Below are 21,450 nucleotides of genomic sequence, written 5' to 3'. Positions count from 1 at the left end.
ACACACACACACACACACACACTCGATCAATCAATCCGAGAGGGTAAATCCTGGAGATGCAATGCTACCAAATGCAGATTACATTCACATTTGTTGAAGTGGACAAAATTATTAGGGTTCATCAAGATGCAAGTCAGAACTGGCCCTATTCTTAGGCAGACTGGGGTAGTCACTTCAGGTAGCTGATTTTGGGTATCATGTAAAACCAGCCTGGTAGTCAGTATTGCCAGTGGTTCTTCCACTTGGTAGTAGCCAGCAGAAAACTCCTAAATGGGGTGGAGGTGGAATGGTTGTGGTTTTGGATTGACTGGTCCTGTGAAAAATGAACCCAAACCCACCCCATTCTGCAGCCTGGCAGCAGATGCCCCATTCCACTCCACTTTCTGATCCCAGCCAGGATTTAGGATTGCTCTGTAAGTGGGTAAAGTGATCCCAGTTTGAAACACTGTAGGAGGGAAGGGGAAAGAGGCTTGGAAGTGGAGCTGAGGTTTCATGAGACCTCTCCCCCCTTTCGAGAATCAGAATTCTACTTTACGCTTTTATTCCACTTTATGATGTATTGATTATTGTAATTATGCCCTTTTGAATCTTCCAAAATCATATTAGATTCAATTACAGCAAGTGCAAATGCTATTACAATATAGGTTCTGGACGTGCTAGAAAACTGAAATGAGATTATTTTCAGAGAGCCACCTGTGCTTTCCAGTAAGACATTTTGTACAAGCTGCATTTATGTTTTCCTCACCCTTCTGGTTGTCCTACTCTGATGTCTTTTTGAAACGGGTGCCAAGGGCCTGCAGTTCCAGGGCAAGACGATCCGCTTTCAAAAAGATCGGAGTAGCAGGTATTCTGTTCTCTAGATCAGCCTTTCAATCTGCCTTTCAGTGCTTTGGAAAATGCATCCACACAAATCAGATTAGCCGAAGCCTAGTTATCTCCATGTGTAATCAGGGTGCATCCCTCATATAGACCAGCCCTGCACTCACAAAAGGTGCAGAGACAGGTCAGTGGCAGAGCAGACACTTTTTGTACAAAAGATCCCAAAAGCAAATTTTGGTATTTCCAGGTAGAGCTGAGAAAAGGTGCCTGTTTGGGTGTGTTTGGATCTAAGGATTGTTTTGTTAATTTTCCTAGTTTACAATGCTAGTACTTCTGTCCTAGTTTCCAATGTTCATTTTATGGTGCAGTACCTGTTGTGTTATGGGACTATAATTTTTTAGCTCTCCTTTTTGCCAGGATCACAAATATTTGTAAATAATTTGGATTTGGGGTGAGTGGGAAGTTAGTGATGTGACATATACAGGCCAATAGGCAGCCGCCACATTTGACTTTACTTAGTCAAGCCGAAGAATTGATGCTTTTGAATTATGGTGCTGGAGGAGACTCTTAAGAGTCCCATGGACTGCAAGAAGATCAAGCCTATCCATTCTGAAGGAAATCAGCCCTGAGTGCTCACTGGAAGGACAGATCCTAAAGCTGAGGCTCTAATACTTTGGCCAGCTCATGAGAAGAGAAGATTCCCTGGAAAAGACCCTAATGTTGGAAAGATGGAAGGCACAAGGAGAAGGGGACGACAGGACGAGATGGTTGGACAGTGTTCTCAAAGCTACCAGCATGAGTTTGACCAAACTGTGGGAGGCAGTGGAAGACAGGAGTGCCTGATAAAGAGTTGGACACGACTAAACGACTAAACAACAACAGCAACAAAGTCAAGCTGAAAACTTACACACACACAAAACCTAGGGCTTCCCCACAGAATTTGAAACAGGACAGATAAAGGAACATGTTTCCAGGGTCACTTTCAACTCCCAGCCACCACGCACACTTAAAATGTCACATGTTTCATCACCCAAATAATTGGTCTGAGCCATGGTTTTGAGGAGGCATTTTCAGCCTATATTGAGACCAGACCTTTTGTACATGCTAGCAAATGATAATTCACCAGACTGTATATAGAAATAGAGCATTGTTTCCTTTCCAAATGTCAAAGAATATTCATAGATTTGGAAAAAAACAAAACAAAACAAAACATGAAACCCTGTTCTGCATTTAGCCAGCTTTGTAGATTCTCCGTGTGCTGTTACGCTAATACCAGTCGCTGAGATTTCTGCACACAAATAAATAAACTTACGTGGCAAGCTCATTAGTGCTTTGCTGCTGCATTCTACTTGGCTGAGTTTCGGCTTCTGATTTAGGGTACTGTGACACTTAGCGGCATGCTGGGTTTTTCTGAGCAGGTGGCTGGGCCAGAATAGCACAGGAGTGAGCTGTTAGCTGAAATAATAGCGAGCAAAATATAATCTCTCCTCCAAAAGCAGGTCGCTCCCATGTGGATCCTATTCTAAATACAATGTAGTGCAAGTGTTCTTTTCCGTGTAGACTAGAGGAAGAGGAAGCGTCCTCGTATCAAGATGTGATCACAGCCTGACAAAGAGAAAGATTCACCCATGGCAGTGCCACACCGGAGAACTCATTTGTGTGTCTTGCCTGCTCAGGGAATCTCATAACAAATCAATCCAAAAGCCTGCCTCTCTCTCTCTCTCTCTCTCTCTCTCTCTCTCTCTCTCTCTCTCTCTCTCTCTCCAGCATCCCTCCCTCCCCTGTGTGTGTATGTACCTGAGCTCTGCTCATTATAAAGTCATGCTTTCTGTACTTAACAGTGCTTCTGAATGCACTTGGAGACATACAGATCTCCAAAAAGATGTTTCATTTTAAATCAGTAATTCTCCCTCTCTCTCTCTCAAAAGCCATTGTCTAGAAACAATAAATAATAATCAAAACAAAAGAGAGGAACTGGAACTATATTTAGAAAATCTTTTTTTAAAATCTGAAGGGTTGGGGGGGGGGGAGCAGGGAAACAGTTATATTATCCCTTTGGGTAGCACATAACTACCAGGAAGAAAAGAGGCATCTAATAACTAAATTAAATTATGTTCCTGTTGTTACAGTCTTGGGCCTCTGTGGAATTACTGAATATCCTCTCCTTCAACACTTGAGGAAAACTGCTAAAATTCTCCAAGCTATGAAGCTCTAAAAAGGCAGAGCTGGGAAGCTCTTAAAAGGATCTTTATAGAAGAACGGGCTCTTGTTGACTAATGGATCTGGCAGATAATGGTCTTCGTTTACTATTTATTGGAATCAGCAGAGAGGACAGATTAGATTGGAAAGAACTTTGCATGTGTGGGGCGTTTCTGCTTTTTTTTCTTACCTTAAAAATAAAATTTAAAAGCCCATAAGAAGGCTACCTGTGAGGCCATTTCCCCCAAACCACACTCACTTGGCTCTACCCCTGACATCATGTGTGTCATCGTGTGGGAGACAGGTAAAGGTGTGTCTTCACTGTGGAGTACATTTCTAAGCAGTTCCCAGAGAAATCACTTGGAAACGCACTTCAAAGGCGCAGTTGCCACCTGACATGAAGTCAGGAGATTGGCACCCATCTGCCAAACTTGGCCTGCAGGGCTTGTGCAGATAAAGATCTCAGTCTACCAGGCTGAGAAAGTTCCCGAACCCTGGTTTATAACTACAATCAAGTGGTTAAACCAGTAACCTACTGGCTGGCTGGCTGGCTAAATGGCAGGTTTTGTAGGCATGCCATTTGCCTTCCAGAACAAAGTTGTCTGGGTTGTTTTTTTTAAGCTTTCTTTAAACTATATTTTTTATTTATTTAAGGAACCCATCAGTTGATAAAAAATGTGGCGTGCACTTAGTGCATCTCAACCTTATACCATGCTCTAGTCGCAGATTTCATGAGTGCCTGTTTTAGGAAATGTTACGTTTATCAACCATATTTTCCTTTACAAACTTAGGCTTTGAATTTAGAGAGTTCCCACCTGGCTGCATCTTTGGCAGGCCAACGGTTAATGCTCTGCATATATGATATATAATGTACTGAAAGAAACAGCTTCTATGCTGGGAACGGTACGCATTAATATTTCCAAATCAATAACAAGTTCTCGTTTTAAAAGAAAAACAAAGCAATTGGCAAGACCTTTACATGAACAGGCTGATGGGCCGGACCCATTAGAGAACTGCCAATACTGGGGAAAAGATTCTAATGAAAGGCAATTTGGTATGATGCTAAGTTGTAACATTTCTTTGTAGCATTTCTTTACGAAGATTCTGAAAAGGACATTAGCAAAAATGACCATTAGTTACCCAACATGCAGAACCTAAGGATCATATGTTTAGGCTAAACTCACTCTACCCCAATAACTTGGGTGGGTTAAAATAAACTGGGATTGACCTTGCAAGCTTCAATTGACTTGTCAGCATCTCCTATAGCAATGGTCTTCAGTTGATGAGTTGGGTGGGTCATGGCCTGATCCAAGCTGGGTTGAAACAGCAGCACTACCACCATGCAAATATATGGTAAAATATTGAGAAGTGGCTCCCCATATTTATGTTTGAGTCAAAGGTCAGTCTTGCACCTGAAAAAGTTGAAGTCCAATGGTACTGTCCAATGACATCCCCTCTAAAATCCACAGTGCACAAGAGTCTGTTTGCTTTTCCTGTTCAGTTCCTGTTTGCACTAGCTCAGACTTTTCTACACTGAATATGCCCCCTTAAACATGCTCACATTTCCTTGGGTGCCTGGATTGGACTCTTCCATCCATTCTGAATAGATGAGAAGGACAAGGAGTGTGCTGGTGGCTGATGGAGGAGCCTTTCCCTGCATGGTGCAGCTGATGGGGACAAGCCCACACCATTTCAGATGTGGCAGCCATTATGCCACAACCCCATAGAAGCTATTTTGTGTTATGCCATGCCTCCATGGCAGCCCTTTTTGTTACTGGTGCCCACAACACTTTCTCAAAATTCCAAATGTGACCAGCAGCACCCAAAAGTTGATGACCCCTGCTTTAATAAGCAGATCAATCATTCAGTAGATCAATCAAACACTTAATCAAAACTTTAGACAACTCTTTTTTAATATATATTATATTTTTATTAATTTTCAAATACAAAAGCAAATTTATACATTCCATACATCTTAATTACATCTTACTTCTTTTTTTTTTACTTCCCTCAATTTGTCTGCCATTCCTTCCTATTGTTACTTTTTACACATTTCTGCCCTTTTAACCCTTTCCCCTCACAGAGCTTCCTTAAAGCTTGCAAACGTAATTTTATTATCACTCAGTTTTTGCATATATTGGATAAACTTTTCCCAATCTTCTGTAAATCTTTGATCTCGTCGATTCCGGATCCTTCCTGTCATTCTATCCAGTTCTGCATAATCCATCATTTTAGTTCTCCATTCTTCTATCGTAGGTAATTCCTCCTGTTTCCATTTCTGGGCCATCAATATTCTTGCTGCTGTCACTGCATATAAAAAAACTTTAGACAACTCATGGATGAGAACCAATATTGATCGATTGATTTTCAGTTATTTCTATACCACTCACCACCATACAGTCACAGGGCAGTGTACAACATAGCAAAGCACACCGACACAGATTTTGAAAACAAATTAAAACATTGATGCAAAATGTTTGTCATCAGAAACTAAAACAACAGGAAAAAAGAATAAAACAGCAATGGGTACCATGCAAATGGATCTCATTGAATTGCACCTCCTGATCTTTGTGGGCTTAGAGGAAGAGTTGGGAATATAATGTTGAGGAGAGCTTTGCTTCAGTGGGGAGTTTGTTCCAAAGTTTTGGAACTGCCACTAAATCTGGCCAGTGCCAAACCTCAGCAAGGTCATGCGTGTGTTGGAGCACAGAGATAAGCAAACAGCCCACTGCGTCAACAGTGCTGTCAATCTCACTTTGCAGGAGAAACCTGGAAAAGGATCAAATCAGACCTGATTGATGTGGCGAGTGGTGGCGGCGGGGAGGTTTGGATTGTAGCCACAGCACAGGAGGTCTGATCCATGTTCCTCCTGTCAAAGCCCAAGCCCAAATCTCTCCCTCCCACAGTTGGTCTGCCCGTGAGGTAGGTTGAGGGAGCCACCTTGGGCAGTGGCCAGTTCCCAGGGAGATCTTGTACACTGTTTTCCAGGAGCCGACGTGCAGCCCAGGTAAGGGAGACTTCAACAGGGGCAGGGCAGCGACACTGTAGGGCAGGATGGCACTTTCCTCCTTCGCCTCAGGGGGTGAATCAGGACAAACACTGCCCCTGCTCCCGATCTAAAGTGTGTATATGATGGGAAGGAACTGCCTGTAAGTTTTTTCCTTCCAAGGCTAATAGCAGCTTAGCTTGCCCACCTAGGTAAAGGTAAAGGGACCCCTGACCATTAGGTCCTGTTGTGACCAACTCTGGAGTTGTGGCGCTCATCTTACTTTATTGGCTGAGGGAGCCAGCATTTCTCTGCAGACAGCTTCAGGGTCATGTGGCCAGCATGACTAAGTTGCTTCTGGCGAACCAGAGCAGCACACGGAAACACCGTTTATCTTCCCACCGGAGTGGTACCTATTTATCTGCTTGCACTTTGATGTGCTTTGGAACTGCTAGGTTGGCAGGAACAGGGACTGAGCAACGGGAGCTCACCCCGTCAAAGGGATTCAAACCACTGACCTTCTGATCGGCAAGTCCTAGGCTCTGTGGTTTAACCCACAGTGCCACACATGTCCGCTTGCCCACCTACACATCACTAAAAAAGACCACACAGCTTTACATGAAATGTGCATGTACTAATTTACAACACATCTCACCACAGTAGGAAAGTCTGAGACAAGGCAGCATACACACTGTAAAGCACAGCCTGGGAGTCATTTTGGACTCACAGCTGTCCATGGAGGCACAGGTCAATTCTGCTGTCTCCGAGCTCCATTTTGTACGCTGGCTGAGACCCTAACTGCCTGTGCATTGTCTCGCCAGACAGTGGTTATCTCCTGCTTGAACTACTGCAATGTGCTCTCCGTGGGGCTACCTTTGAAGGTGACTCAAAAACTACAACTAATCCAGAATGTGGCAGCTAGACTGGTGACTGAGAGCAGCCACCGCGACCATATAACACCAGTCCTGAATGGCCTACGCTGGCTCCCGGTATGTTTCCAAGCACAATTCAAAGTGTTGGTGCTGACCTTCTGTTATGTGCTGAGCTTGAAGGAGTGTCTTCACCCCCATCGCTCAGCCCAGACACTAAGGTCCAGCGCCAAGGGCCTTTTGGCAGTTCCCTGACTGCGAGAAGTGAGGTTACAGGGAACCAGGCAGAGGGTCTTCTCACTAGTGGCACCCACCTTGTGGAATGCCTTCCCATGAGATGTCAAGGAGATAAGTAACTATACAACCTTTAGAAGACATCTGAAACATCTGAGACATGCTGGAAGCAGGACCGGATTTAGGTTTGATGAGGCCCTAAGCTACTGAATGTAATGGGGCCCTTTATATCATAGCTGTCAATGTTTCCCTTTTTTTAAGGAAAATTCCCTTATTCCGAATAGGATTCCTCACAAGAAAAGGGAAAAGTTGACAGCTATGCTTTATATGTCCAGCTGTCCTTTGTCAACAACAAATTGTCACTGTTTTTTGTGTTGAATATATGCTATATGGTAATTTATGGACCTAATAGGTATCTAAAGCCATTTGCACATAACAAAATATGTATTTTATCAAAGAAATTGTTGAACTGAAATACAACTAAGAAGAAGTATATTAATAGTGAAATACAATTAAGAAGAAGTATATTAATAGTGAAATAATTATTAAGCCCCAACTTAAAATGATTTTTTTATTCATAACAAACTTAATAATGCAAACACATTGGCATTTGGCAATCACAAAAGTTCCTTTAGAAACACCATTTACAAAGACTCATAATTTTGCGGGGGCCCCCAAGAGAGTGGGGCCATAAACTATAGCTTGTTTAGGTTATATGTAAATCCGGCACTGGCTGGAAGCCACCCAGAGTGGCTGGGGCAATCCATTCAGATGGGCAGGGTGCAAATAAAACAACAACAACAACAACAACAACAACAACAACAACAACAAGTTTGTTAAGGCCTCTGGAACTTGTAACTCTGTGAGGAGTGAGCTACAGTGCCCATAATTCTTTGAGGGTGGAAATGTGCCTTGAAGAGTAAAGATATACTGTTTAAGCAGATTGTGTGACTTCTGTGCTTGCTCAGTTTATTCTCTAAATGTTAAAGGGCATCTTCAAATTCTTGTCTGCTCTCCCTTCTGTTGTTCCTTTATGTTAAAAATTAGATCTGGACTGGACAGTCTTTCAAACAGAGGACTATCCTCTGAACACACTTCAAAGTGATAGCTGCCAGTCCTCTCTAAATGACACATGACCATCCTATAGCAGTTTCAAGGGTGTGTGAGAGATTATATTCGATTTAAGCTGGGGAATCAGACGAAGGGGCAAAGCGTTTGGCCCTCATCCAAATCAGCTCCCCCCCCCCCAGCTGCTTTAAAACCAAGCAGAGAAAGTCCCTGAAGAGATTTCTCCTCCCACATAACTTCTTCTTTTGTGCCAGGCATTCTGTGTGCCATGAGAATTCAAATTCTTCCCCTGCCACCCTGCCCTGATCCTGGTCCACATGTGCAGCAGAATAAGGTGGAAGTATCCTGAGGGCAAAATGTGGCTTGTACCACTTCAGACTGAAGGTGGGGGAGGGGCATGTGTGTTTAAACACTTCCCTGCAAGAGCAAAGGGGATATTTTCTCTAGTGTGCTGATTTTCTCCTTGCAGGAAAAGGTTGTCTATATTACAAAGGGAAGCAGGTGGGGTATGTGTGTGTGTGTGTGTTTTAAACACCTCCCTGCAAGATGAAAGGTAGCACATCAGAGGATAATTTCTCTACTGTGCTGGTTTTCTCCTTGCAAGGAGGTGTCATCTAATTTACATAGGGAAACTTTCAGAAATGTGAACCTCCTCCCTACATGGTAAGTGGTAAAGTGTGTTTTACCATCTTAGATCAGCAGGAACTCTCCTCACTTCATTTCTGATCTTCTCCAAAGAGACCCTGCTATCGCTTGTGTCCAGAGAGCAGGATCAAGTTTAGAGAATTGCTTAAAAACTTCAGAAATCAGTAGCTAAATACCATAAATAAAGGATTCACCCATACAGCTGCAAATAAAACATTTTAAATATGTTGTAAAGTGCAATATACAAACGTGATACTAAATGGTGACAGGGAGCTATGCCAAATTCAATGTATTTTTTCAAAACTTTTTTTTAAAAAAACAAATTTTCACAGTGTTTTTAATATGTGTGTAGTTTCCACTAAGGGGACGCGGGTGGCGCTGTGGGTAAAACCTCAGTGCCTAGGACTTGCCGATCGCATGGTCGGCGGTTAGAATCCCCGTGGCGGGGTGAGCTCCCGTCTTTCGGTCCCAGCTCCTGCCCACCTAGCAGTTCGAAAGCACCCCTAAGTGCAAGTAGATAAATAGGTACCGCTTTATAGCGGGAAGGTAAATGGCGTTTCCGTGTGCTGCGCTGGTGCTGGCTCACCAGAGCAGCTTCGTCACGCTGGCCACGTGACCTGGAAGTGTCTCCGGACAGCGCTGGCCCCCGGCCTCTTAAGTGAGATGGGCGCACAACCCTAGAGTCGGACACGACTGGCCCGTATGGGTAGGGGTACCTTTACCTTTACCTAGTTTCCACTAAAATAAAGCGGTCTCTCAGGGCACATCAGATGCTAAGCAGAAAGTGAGGGAGATCTAATTCTTCTTCCCACACATATGCTCTACTTTGTTATTTGTTTTATTTATTCATTGATAGGTATGTTTGGAAACTAGGGTGGTATAATATCATAAAAGAAAAGAAAAAGTTGGCCATGCCTTTTAAAAACGCACTGTAAATTTTCGCTTCTTTCATTGCAAGCTATTTCACATTTCCTTCACTAACTCTGAAAAGCATAGGAGCCATGTGATCAGTTATGTGCGGCAGGGCCTACCTGGGCCCCCACAATATTTTATTCAAGTTGGCACGCCTGCTGAAAAGGCACCCATTTTAAGATTTTTGGGAACTGGCAAACATATTTGAGTGTAACTGATGAGCAGGCAGAATGGTTATTTTCTAAAAAAGTTTGTTTCATTTTTGCTAATTACCAATAGGAGACCATGGGGGGGGGGGGGAGAGGGACAGATGCCAAATTCTTCGATATTCTTTAGGCGTCTTGGTGATAAACTGCCAAGCTGGGCAAGAGAAACTTTCTGAGTCCGCTCTAACCCAATAGTGTCTGAGCTGAGCTCCTGCAACTTGGAATCAGATTAGCTGTATCAAAGCTACAGTTTAGGCATCCAGTTATTGATTGCAGACAAATCAAAAGCAGAGACGTGTTTTCTGGCATTTAGCTGCTTTGGGCCAGTAAATAAGACCTGGCATGAACTTGTTGAGATACTCAGATGTCCTTGGGAATGCAGGTTGGTGCATCAAGGCCTTCAATATGTTCCAGCATTGAAGCTTTTAAAGGATTGTGCTTTGCATTCTGAGCCAAAACTAACAAAGGGGTAGCATGGGAATCCAGAGGACTTCGAAACCATGGGAGGCAAGGCGATTTCTGGCATTAGTTGCTGGCTGGGTTTCAAGGCCACTTCGCACATTACTCAGATGCAAACTTGGGGTTGCCGTCGGGGTGCCACGAGAAAGCTTTATTAACTATGAAATTTGGGATCCCCTACAAACTGGTGCCAAAGTTTTGCACTTGTTTTGTACCGTTTTCTACAAAATGAGTTGTTCTGCAAACCTCATGTTTTGTTGTTGTTGTTTAGTCGTTCAGTCGTGTCCGACTCTTCGTGACCCCATGGACCAGAGCACGCCAGGCACTCCTGTCTTCCACTGCCTCCCGCAGTTTGGTCAGACTCATGTTTGTGGCTTCGAGAACACTGTCTAACCATCTCGTCCTCTGTCGTCCACTTCTCCTTGTGCCCTCCATATGTTTTGTACTTTCCCCAAAATGGAGTAATTGATATTCAAACCCGGGGTCACAGGTACCCCGCCCCCAAACCCCAACATTGTCCAATTCACTCCAAACCGGTGCCAAACATTTTGCAATAGTTTTGTACTGCAAACCCCACGTTCTGTATCAACTCCCCAACAAGGTGATTGATGCTCAAAATGTGGGGTTTTGCAGTGCAAAAGTTTGGCTTGAATCAGACAGTGTTGGATTTTGGAGTGTTAACTACAAATCCTGGTATGATGGTGATATTATTCAGTTTGCAGGGTGCAAAACATGTCATTCACGGTACAAAATGGGTACGGAACTTGGGAGGGGATCCCAAATTTCATGGTTCGTGGTTAATAAAGCTCTGCAAGAACCTGGAGCCAGTCTCAACTCCCTGATAGACCCTCATCCTGCTGTGCTGCTAAATGGGTGCAGACCTGATTGGCCCTTTGGAGCAGGACTGGGGAACCACAGACCCAGGGGCCAAATGTGGGTGCCTCTAGGCCCCTCAGGACTCATTCTAGGCCATATCCCCTCTGCAAGACACACTCCTCGGGGTGTGTGGGTGTGTGTCCAAGCCTCTGGATTTTGCACAGCCAGAGTGTAGCCTCATGTACAGAGGTCTTCCACATTGACAAATACTTGATCCATCAAAGTAGCAATGCCAAGACTATGAAGACTTTCATTCTAGCAATGAAATACGATCCCTTCTCTAGAAATGCTCATTACATGCCCCGAACACACTGACCAGATGCTTGGAAGCTGTGGCTGGATGGTTTCGTGGGAGCCGATTGAAACTAAATCCTTTGAAGACAGAGGTCCTATGGCTGGGTCAGGATGGCATGGGGATGAGGGACCAACTCCCTTCTCTTGTGGGGGCCCAATTAGTGCCATTGCCTTCCGTTAAGAGTTTGGGTGTAATCCTTGACGCTTCCCTTTCCATGGAGGCGCAAGTTACAGCAACAGCCAAGGCGACATTTTTCCACCTTCGCCGCATCAAGCAGTTGGTCCCTTACCTTTCCCGCCCTGACCTGGCCACAGTGATCCATGCGACGGTCATCTCCAGGCTTGACTACTGTAATTCGTTCTACGTGGGGCTGCCCTTGAAGCTGACCCAGAAACTCCAGAGGGTGCAGAATACTGCAGCGAGGCTCCTCACGGGGTCTCTGCCATGGGAGCATATTCACCCAGTGCTTTTCAAACTGCACTGGCTCCCGGTAGAGTACAGGGTCAGATTTAAGGTGCTGCTTTTGACCTTTAAAGCCCTTCATGGCCTAGGACCCTCATACCTATGGGACCGCCTCTCCCGGTATGCCCCACGGAGAGCCTCAAGGTCCATAAATAGCAACACCCTAGTGGTCCCGGGCCCTAAGGAAGTTAGATTGGCTTCAACCAGAGCCAGGGCCTTTTCAACTCTGGCTCCAGCCTGGTGGAACGCTCTGCCTCATGAGACCAGGGCCCTGCAGGATCTGATTTCTTTCCGCAGGGCCTGTAAGACAGAGTTGTTCCACCTGGCCTTTGGCTTGGAGCCAATTTGATTCCCTCCCTCTCTTTCTTTTTTCCTTTCCTTCTCCTCCTGCGATGAGGCTACATTTTAATATTTCAATATTTCAATATTTTAATGTTGTATTTTAATTTTGTTTTTAAGTTGTAATCATTCAACTTGTTTTTATTATTGCTTGTAAGCCGCTCTGAGCCCGGCCTTGGCTGGGGAGGGCGGGGTATAAATAAAAATATTATTATTATTATTATTATTATTATTATTATTATTATTATTATTATATAACAATGTGTCATTAGCAGAAATCCTACATCTTGGGAGGAGGTATAGGATTGTGATGATAATCTCATAGCAATACCAAGTCCTAAACAGCAACCTTTTGCCATTTTTTTCCTTAAAAAAATAAATAAATTAGAAAGAGGGTTTTTTTTTGTTTAGATGTTTCACCTTTCCATTCCCTTAGCCTTCTTCTCAGGTTCAATTTTCATTTGTCCCCCTTAGGGCTTTTTCAAGCATGGCTAAGAAAGGAAGAAGAGAAGAAGAGCAGAAATACAAGATCATTGACATTTGTGAAAAATGCAACTGCTACGTAAAGGAGGAAAGGCAAGCTCAGTGCTTTGACTCAGCAGAGCATCTCTTGCAAAATAAGATGAATGGAAGGGGAGAGGCGAGAGCGCTGTAGAGCCACGGATGACTTGGAAAAAGGGAAAAGAGGAGAGAGGCAGGTTTATCCTTCACGTGAGCCAAGGACGTTTAAAAGCAATCTGGCTTTTTCAGCCAGAGGTGCAGAACTGAAATCGCTTTTACATTTCTGTTCGTTCAAAACAACAGAATGTTCACTATCCATTTCATTGCTCCCCACCCCTCTTGCTCTGGGTGGGAATGGAGGGGGCGGGGAGTTGGTCCTCTTTGCATTATAATGCGAACCTACACTTTCCTGAATTTTGCAGTGTCAGCCTACAACCAAAAAATGTGTTCCACAAGCAGGCATATTAGGGGAAAGTGGGCATTAGGACACAAATGTTAGTGAAAGCAACAGGCAAAATGCATCACACTTGGAAAAACATGCTTGCAAAAAAATTGCCTAGTAGGAGGAATGCGCACTAAAACGGATGAATTCAAAGTAATGTAGAAAGGTGTGAAGCTGAAGTTAAGATTGGAAAAATGAGAAAGGGAGGGAAATCAACAGCAACCTCTTCACCCATCCCCAGTGGGAAGGTGCATGAGGCCCATACCCTTACTGAAACTGGTTCGAAGCCTAGATGGGTCACCAGGCAGGAGCCTTGGAATCAATGAAAGAAGAAAATATATGCAAATATAAGTGGGCGGGGGATAAAAATTAAATAGGTCTGCACCACGTCTTGGTTTCCCCCTCATATTCTTATTTCCCAGCCTACCTCATCCCAGTATGGTGTAGTGGTTAAGAGCGGTGGACTCGTAATATGGGGAACCGGGTGCACGTCTCCACACCTCCACATGCAGCTGCTGGGTGACCTTGGGCCAGTCACACTTCTCTGAAGTCTCTCAGCCGCACTCACCTCACAGAGTGTTTGTTGTGGGGGAGGAAGGGAGAGGAGAATGTTAGCCGCTTTGAGACTCCTTCGGGTAGTGATAAAGTGGGATATCAAATCCAAATCCAAACTCTATTCCTCTCCAAATGCAATCTACGAGTGCAATCTAGGAGTGCAATATTATACAAATCTTTTTTCTTTTTTTTTTTGGCATCCATCTGTCTTGAGAGACAATGGATTATGCCTGGAGGTGTGTGAGAAGTCAAACCACTATGTTAGCAGCACCGAAGTGACCTCCCCAGGGTGCAAGCCTGGGTCGTGTGTATGGAGATCCTGGGCTGCCCAGACAAGAAGACCCACCCCCCTCAACCTCGCTGATGTGGTACAAAGGAGAGCGGAGCAATACGTCTGCAACCACCACCCCACTTGACCACAGGAGTTGGCAGAAGCAGGTGTACAAGGTGCCACCCAACCATTTTAGGACTCCACTACTGCACTCCAGATTTGTGTAGGGTTTACTCCTTAGCCTTTTCTTCTCCTGAAGATATCCCACATGGGAGCAGAGGTTTAGAACCAGAGTTTTCCTTCTCCTAGATGGGCTAGTTTCCCAGGTGGACGAGCCCCATCTGCCGCTCACTTCCCTCTACAACACAAACAGAAACCACCTTCTTCACAGTTGGACCCACTACTTGATCTCATCTGCTGAATCCTCCAGAGCCTGCCTTTGCATGCAGAGGAAGTCCCTAACACGCCGAGAGTTTGAGATCCACACCTGGTTTAGCTGGTTTGCTCAGAAGTAAATACATAGAGTTTAGTGGGTCTTTCCCCCAGGTAAGCGAGTGAAGGATTGCCACTTACACCTGCAGTCCTATATAGTATACACACTTACCTGTGGATTGTGGTCCATTAACACTTATGCCATAATAATTTTTGTTAGTCTTTAAGGTCCCCAAGACTCTTGATTGTTCCTTCTGAATTTTAACTCTTGATCTGATATATGTTTGGGCTTGCTCTGGGCAGACTTTCACGGGCTATTTCTAAGCTGGTCTGGGATGAAAGGAACAGGGTTTTGAGAGCAGGGCTGCTAAATATGCATTTGGGGCAGCAAGCACAGTAGCTTTGCAAGAGCACAAAGGAAACCAAGGACTGGTTCGCCCTTGCATGTGGCATTTGTGTTCTGCAAGAGCAGCCTGTGATTTCTTGCATGCTATTATGCTTAAGCCATATGAGTTCAGAAGCTCCCTCATTAAGGTCCATCCAATTTTCTGTTCTATATATATAGCTGCATCTCCCTGTATTGGCAGCTATGTCTGTGAAACCAGCCAAGGGACAGAGAACGAAGGCCGTTGAGCAGCAGCAATTTCCCCTGGAGTTCTGTGATTTTCTTAGAATCGGTATCATGAAGTCACACGAGAAACTAGTCTGTAGCTAGAAAGCGAGATGAAAAATGCAATGTTTTAAATTGCAGCACACTATCAGTACTTGAATTTTAGAAGGAAAGGTACGGGGGGCTCTTGATGCAACCCACAAGCCCTAACCCACCACTCTCCCCAATTCTAACTGAGCCTTGCCTACCTCAGTAGCCTTCTGAAAACAACGGCTATGGGGAACAACACACAAGATAAGTGGGGGCAGGCCCCACCTGGTGATTTGAGCACTGCGCAGAAGAGACATAAATGAATTGTGTCTCAGCTCAGCTGTGACACCTCAAGCCCTGTCCAATTAAACAAGATTAGCTGTAACCCAAAGAGGGGGTAGAGTTGGGTTTTGCCGTCAGCTGTTATTTGCAGGGCACACGTTGGCAGAACTACTTTATCCAGCAACAGGGTTTACAATGAGGAGTGAAGACCTCCTGCAATCAGCATTTCCTGATATCCTGCAAAATGAGGTTTCCTGTGCACAGCCTGGCCTGTTAGCTACTGTCATTTGACCAGAGACTCTTTAGCCCCATCTAGAGGCAAGAGGCCAAGGAAGCATCTCCGCAATCACCCGGTGTGACCTATATATGCCGATATCAAGCTCCCCACCTGACTCCCACCTCAGAACCAAGGGCCTGCAATATGGAGGCCCTTGCAAACACAAACTCTGTCCATGCTGCTTTTTTAAAACAAAAGACCTTCTCTGTATTTATTGATCTTATAGCACAGAGGACCAGGGACATCTTTATCAGCTGAAAGGGAATCAACGTTTTCTAGAAACAAGTGCAAAAATATCCCTTAAGTGTTTCTGAGCATTACAGAACTTTGCAATAATGGGAACTTTGATTCGCAAGCAAATAAGCATACCTGTCTGTTAACAAACACCAGGATCTCATCCTAACCCTCTTAAGGACTCTTGGTTTCAAGTAACCTGCAATGAGGTGATTAGGATTGCAATGTTAGGGGCATGGTTGTTGTGCTACATTTGTAATATAAAGGTCGGGCTCAGTGAAACTTCCTTAGCTCACACTGAGCAGCACAGGATCATAAAAAGCTGCCTCATACCAGGTCATGTGATTTGACCACCTAGCCAGCAACCTTTTCCAGCCGTGGGCTGGTCCACCATCCCTCAGACCATGTGGTGGGCCGGACTATATTTTGAAAGAAAAAAATTAATGAATTTCTATGCCCCACAAAGAACCCAGAGATGCATTTTAAATAAAAGCACACATTCTACTCATGTAAAAACACCAGGCAGGCCCCACAAATAACCCAGAGATGCATTTTAAATAAAAGGACACATTCTACTCATGTAAAATCATGCTGATTCCCAGACCGTCCGCAGACCGGTTTGAGAAGGCGATTGGGCCGCATCCGACCTATGGGCCTTAGGTTGCCTACCCCTGACCTAGCCTAATCTTGTCTCTTCTGACTGGCAGCTGCTCTCCTCCAGGTAAAGGTCTTTCCCATCAGCTGCTGCTTGATCCTCTTAAATCTGAAATTCCAGGGATCAAACGTGGGGCATTCTGCATGCAAAGCATACCCCTCTATAGAAATGTTGATCCAAATTCTTTGTGCACACCCTCTATGGCTCTGGCAGGGTGCCATACACCAGCCTTCCCCAACCCGTTGCTCAGCCAGGATGGCCAATAGGCAAGTGTGATAGGAGCTATAGTCCAAAATGCTAGGAGAACATCGGCTGCCTTAGACCAAGGCACTCCATAAGTCCAACTCCGCAGGAAACTCTTAATCTCAGAGTGGTGGGTTGGAGCCCCACATTGGGCAAAAGATTCCTGCATTGCAGGGGGTTGGAGTAGATGATTCTCAATGATTCCCTCCAGCCCTACAATGCTATGATTGTAGGCCAGTTGTGGTGTAGTGGTTAAGAGTGGTGGACTCGTAATCTGGGGAACCGGGTTCGCTTCCCCGCTCCTCCACATGCAGCTGCTGGGTGACCTTGGGCTAGTCACACTTCTCTGAAGTCTCTCAGCCCCACTCACCTCACAGAGTGTTTGTTGTGGGGGAGGAAGGGAAAGGAGAATGTTAGACGCTTTGAGACTCCTTAGGGTAGTGATAAAGCGGGATATCAAATCCAAACTCCAAACTCTTCTTCTTTCTAACTCAGTTTTTTCTTTGCAGGTGTTCTGCAGAGTTTCAGATAGGAGTTCTACCACATACCCAACTTGTGATCTTTGGCATGGGAGCCATGCTTTCTTCCACTCAGGCACAGCCCTTCCCTTAACAACTGGAGAGCAAGAAGCAGCTCACTCCTCTCAATTCAGAAAGCAGTAGGTCTGGCTGATGTATGATATCTGCCAAAAGCACACAGGTGGGAAAGTTGCTTAGCGCAATGGCCTCCCAAGCCATAAAACGAATTTCAAGGGATGGCCTGACTCTGAGATGGGGATGGGGCAGAAATGTGATTCAGTTCACATTTAAAAGTGAACCTACCTGACTCGTGCTTTCGAAAACGTTACTTGAACCAAAACACTGCCAGCTTTTGAAATATACACTTCTCTGCATTTTGTAGTGCGTTTCTTCAGTCAAGTAATGCTTACAAAGATACATATTTTGGTGAAAGTAGCACACAGAAACGCATTGTATCAGGGGAAGTTAGTTGCTTTGCAACAATTAGTTTTTCCTGTTGGGTCTCTCACTTCCTTTTTGTTCTGTAACTTGGCTATTATTTGATTGCTTAGCTGCCTCAAGCCTAGGATAAGCCACCTTAGAATAACAAGGTGTTTCTGACAAGGAGATGATTTCCATATAGAGGAAACCCTTGTGTGTGAAGAGGTCAAAAGAAACGCCAAACTATGATATTCATCTAATAAAATTGCTTCTCAACACAGCCTCATTTTGCACACGCAATTAGGGAGATTAGAGAGGAAGGGAAGAACAATTATACAAAGCAAGTGTTTTCAATAGAAGTCTGGGATAATTGGCTGCAGAGTGAACATTTCAGAACAAACACACTGCCTTCCTTTGGCTCCAGAGCTCCTGCGCAGGAGAAGATTGCCTGTGTGCTTTGGTAGGTCGGTAAGAACTGATCTCATTAGACTAAGCTTTTGCCTTTCCTGTAAGTTTCACATAAAATCACCCAATGCAAAACCCTTCCTTTGTGAAAATCAATGGCATCCCCTCTGCGACTTTGAGAAGAGCTCCAGTGCAAAGGGTCAGGATGGGAAAATATCAGAGGAGTCAAATTGGCTCTGTGGCCAATGTGAAACGTTCTGTGACTGATGTAATTGTGTAATTGGGACTGGATTCCATGGCTTCCATCGGTCCCTTGTGCACTCGTCAAAGGCAAAACAATCACAGACCTTTCCTAGCATTTAATAAATAATAATAATAATTTCCTCCTAGGAAATTGCATCTCTCACCCACCCACCCTCATGAGCGGTATTTAGGTTTTACTCAGAGTAGGCCCTTTGAAATTAATGCACCTAATTTATCCATGTTCATTAATTTCAGTGGGTCTACCCTGAGTAAAACTTGGTTGAATACCGCCCGATGCTTCCATTTTAATTGAATTACCTGTGTGGACCAGGAACACCACAGCACTGATGTGAAATAGCCCCTTTCCCCCTTTAAGTGCTTCAATAAGACTGGATGTTACATGAGGCTGTCTGTCTCTTCTCCTCATCCCCTGATAAAGTGTAGTAAAGAGAAATATGTGGTGAGGACTTACTGTGCTCTTATTTTCAGCACACACACACACACACCAACGAAGTGGAGGAGGCGGGGGATTTCAGGGATGACATCGCATCACATGTTTTGATTTGCTGCGAGGAGGAGTAGATGGAGAGCTGCTGTTTTCAATGACATCAGCATAGTTCTCCAAATTCTAGATGCAGCCGAAGGCTGTAGCTGCACACACGTACTAGGGAATACACCATTGGACTCAGTGGGATTTATTTCTCAGCAAAGTGCTTCAGGTTGCATTGCATGCCATGTCCCAGACTGTAGGTCTGGGAGGAAGATACGGATGCAAAGGACAAAGAGTAAGATGCAAGTTGGAAAATGTGCATTTTTGCTGCTTGAGAGTCTCTGTTGTAAGGTTTGTATGTACATCAGCAATCTGTGTTTTGGAAGCACTTAGAAAGGCATCATCTTTGACAAGAAGAGTGCCAGTGTTCTGCATTAACCAGACTTGGCATTTGCATTATGCTATGGATGTTTAAACTCCGCAACATAAAGCAGGCATCTGTTCCACAGCAAAACGTATCATTTCATAGTGGATCCAGTGTGGAGCAAGAATACTGTTTCCCATTCAAGATTTGCATTTGGCTAGACAATTGAACACCCACCTTAAATGTCTCAGCAGCAACTATCCACAATGGCTACCTTCTCTCGACACTGAATGCCTTTGGGTCCCAGTTACACAGGAGGGGAGAGTGTTGTTGCACTCAGATCCTGCTTGCGGGCACCTGACTGGCCAATGGGAGAAACATGAGGCTGACTAGATGGACCAGCGGCCTCATCCAGCAGGCTCTCCTTATGTTCTTTTGCCATCAAACTACGATGCAGAATATTCAAAGCAAAGCAAATTGAGTGTGTAATTGTGACTTATATTCAGCTGTTTGCAGGTGGGTGGGTGGGTGGGTGGGTGGTGTTGTTCCATAGTTTCCCCCCTAAATGTTTTTTTTGGGTATTTCTCCAAATCTTGATGCTTCTGGACCCCTGCTGATACCTCCCTCTTGTGCATGGGCGGTGCTCTTTTGGCTACATAAGGAGAACGGAGTTGGCTATGTAATATTATTGATAGTGATACATAATCATGGCCTGGTTCCAGCTTGTCACCAGTGCTGTAAGAGCTCATGTGGTGGAGGAAGAGGCACCCCATGCAGCGAAGTTGTGTTATGTTTACTCCTTGTTGATTTCCACCCTCTTCCTCCCCCCCCTTTTTTGAGAAGGAAGTCTATTAACTGGCGTTTCTTTGCAATGTGCATGCTTACCCAGCCCTGCACCACAGGAAAAATCTGTTCCAACAGATGACAGCTGAGAACATAAGCATCCTATCTCCCACTGCTTCTCCACATCAAACTGCCCCTTCCCAAAGTTGTTCTGTCTCCATAGAGGGGCTGCTACATGAGTTTGGGATTAATATGTAGTAAAGCCCTAAGTTATGTGACAATCATGCAGCTGTTTCCTCACATCACATCACATCACATGCCTGTCTGCCTTGTCCCTCTCAAAGTAGCTCATAGAGAAGGAGTGGGAACCTGTGGCCCTCCAGATGTTGTTGGTCTCCAACTCCCATCAGCCTCAGCTAACAGGGCCATTGAACAGGGATGATGGGAGTTGGAGTCCAACAACATCTGGAGGGCCAGATGTGCCCCATTATACAGGACTCCCAGGGGTCTCTCCTTCGGGTATTGGTTAGACCTATAGATGCTTACTTTCAGGTACAGAAGGGTATCAAGTGAACTGGTGGGGTCTTTGGCCCCATAGGCTATTGGTGAAAAAGCAGAATCATTCAGTGTTTGGCCATGGCTTCCCCAATTTTTAAAGGTTAGTAGTACAATTTTGCTGATTGGCAAAACATAGGATGCCAAAATACTTTTAAAACAAGCTTCCTCAACCTCAGCCCTTCAGATGTTTTGGGACTACAATTCCCATCATCCCTGACCACTGGTCCTGCTAGCTAGGGATCATGGGAGTTGTAGGCCAAAAACATCTGGAGGGCCGAGGCTGAGGAAGCCTGTTTTAAAATGTTAGCTGCAAGTCCTTTTCCACTTTGCAGAAACTTGGTATCCAAGTGATAGGAAAGCAATCACCCAGTGATCTCTGTGGTGTAAAATATATTTACTGTGAAGTAAAATATATGACATTTTTTTGATGCACAGTCTCAGAGTTTATTCTCAGAAAGAATGCGCAGAAGTAAGAGGAGTGCTCTGTTACCAACAAGAAACAAGGTTCAAGTCTCCGTGGATTTGAATTCTGGAAAAGGATGAGCAGGCAAACCAGATTGAGCCTAGACAATCATTAATCTAATGGTTGAGGGTGAAACTTCTGAACATTTTCTCCTCCAAAGCTGGTAGGTCCATATTCTTATTGCCTTATATATATGTACAGGCATACATGCATATTTCCCCCCTTCACTGTCTTCAATTTAAGTGCCAGGCAAAACTAATACAGCTTCGATACACTATGCAGTAAACGCACACCTAATTTAAAAT

At 44.6% G+C, this 21,450-nt stretch overlaps 1 long non-coding RNA gene across 1 annotated transcript; it reads left to right on the top strand.

The window, feature by feature from the left end:
- Nucleotides 1–5,976: 5,976 nt before the first annotated feature.
- On the top strand, nucleotides 5,977–14,801 carry LOC310681753. Its single transcript, XR_014513585.1, has 2 exons — nucleotides 5,977–6,025; nucleotides 12,844–14,801. It is a non-coding gene; the product is annotated as an uncharacterized lncRNA (long non-coding RNA).
- The last annotated feature ends 6,649 nt before the right edge of the window (nucleotides 14,802–21,450 follow it).

This window comes from Podarcis tiliguerta, assembly GCF_965153285.1.
Source record: "Podarcis tiliguerta genome assembly, chromosome: 7".
In the NCBI taxonomy this organism is placed as follows: domain Eukaryota; kingdom Metazoa; phylum Chordata; class Lepidosauria; order Squamata; family Lacertidae; genus Podarcis; species Podarcis tiliguerta.
Note: the sequence above shows the minus strand (reverse complement) of the source record. Positions and strands in the feature narration are given on the sequence as shown.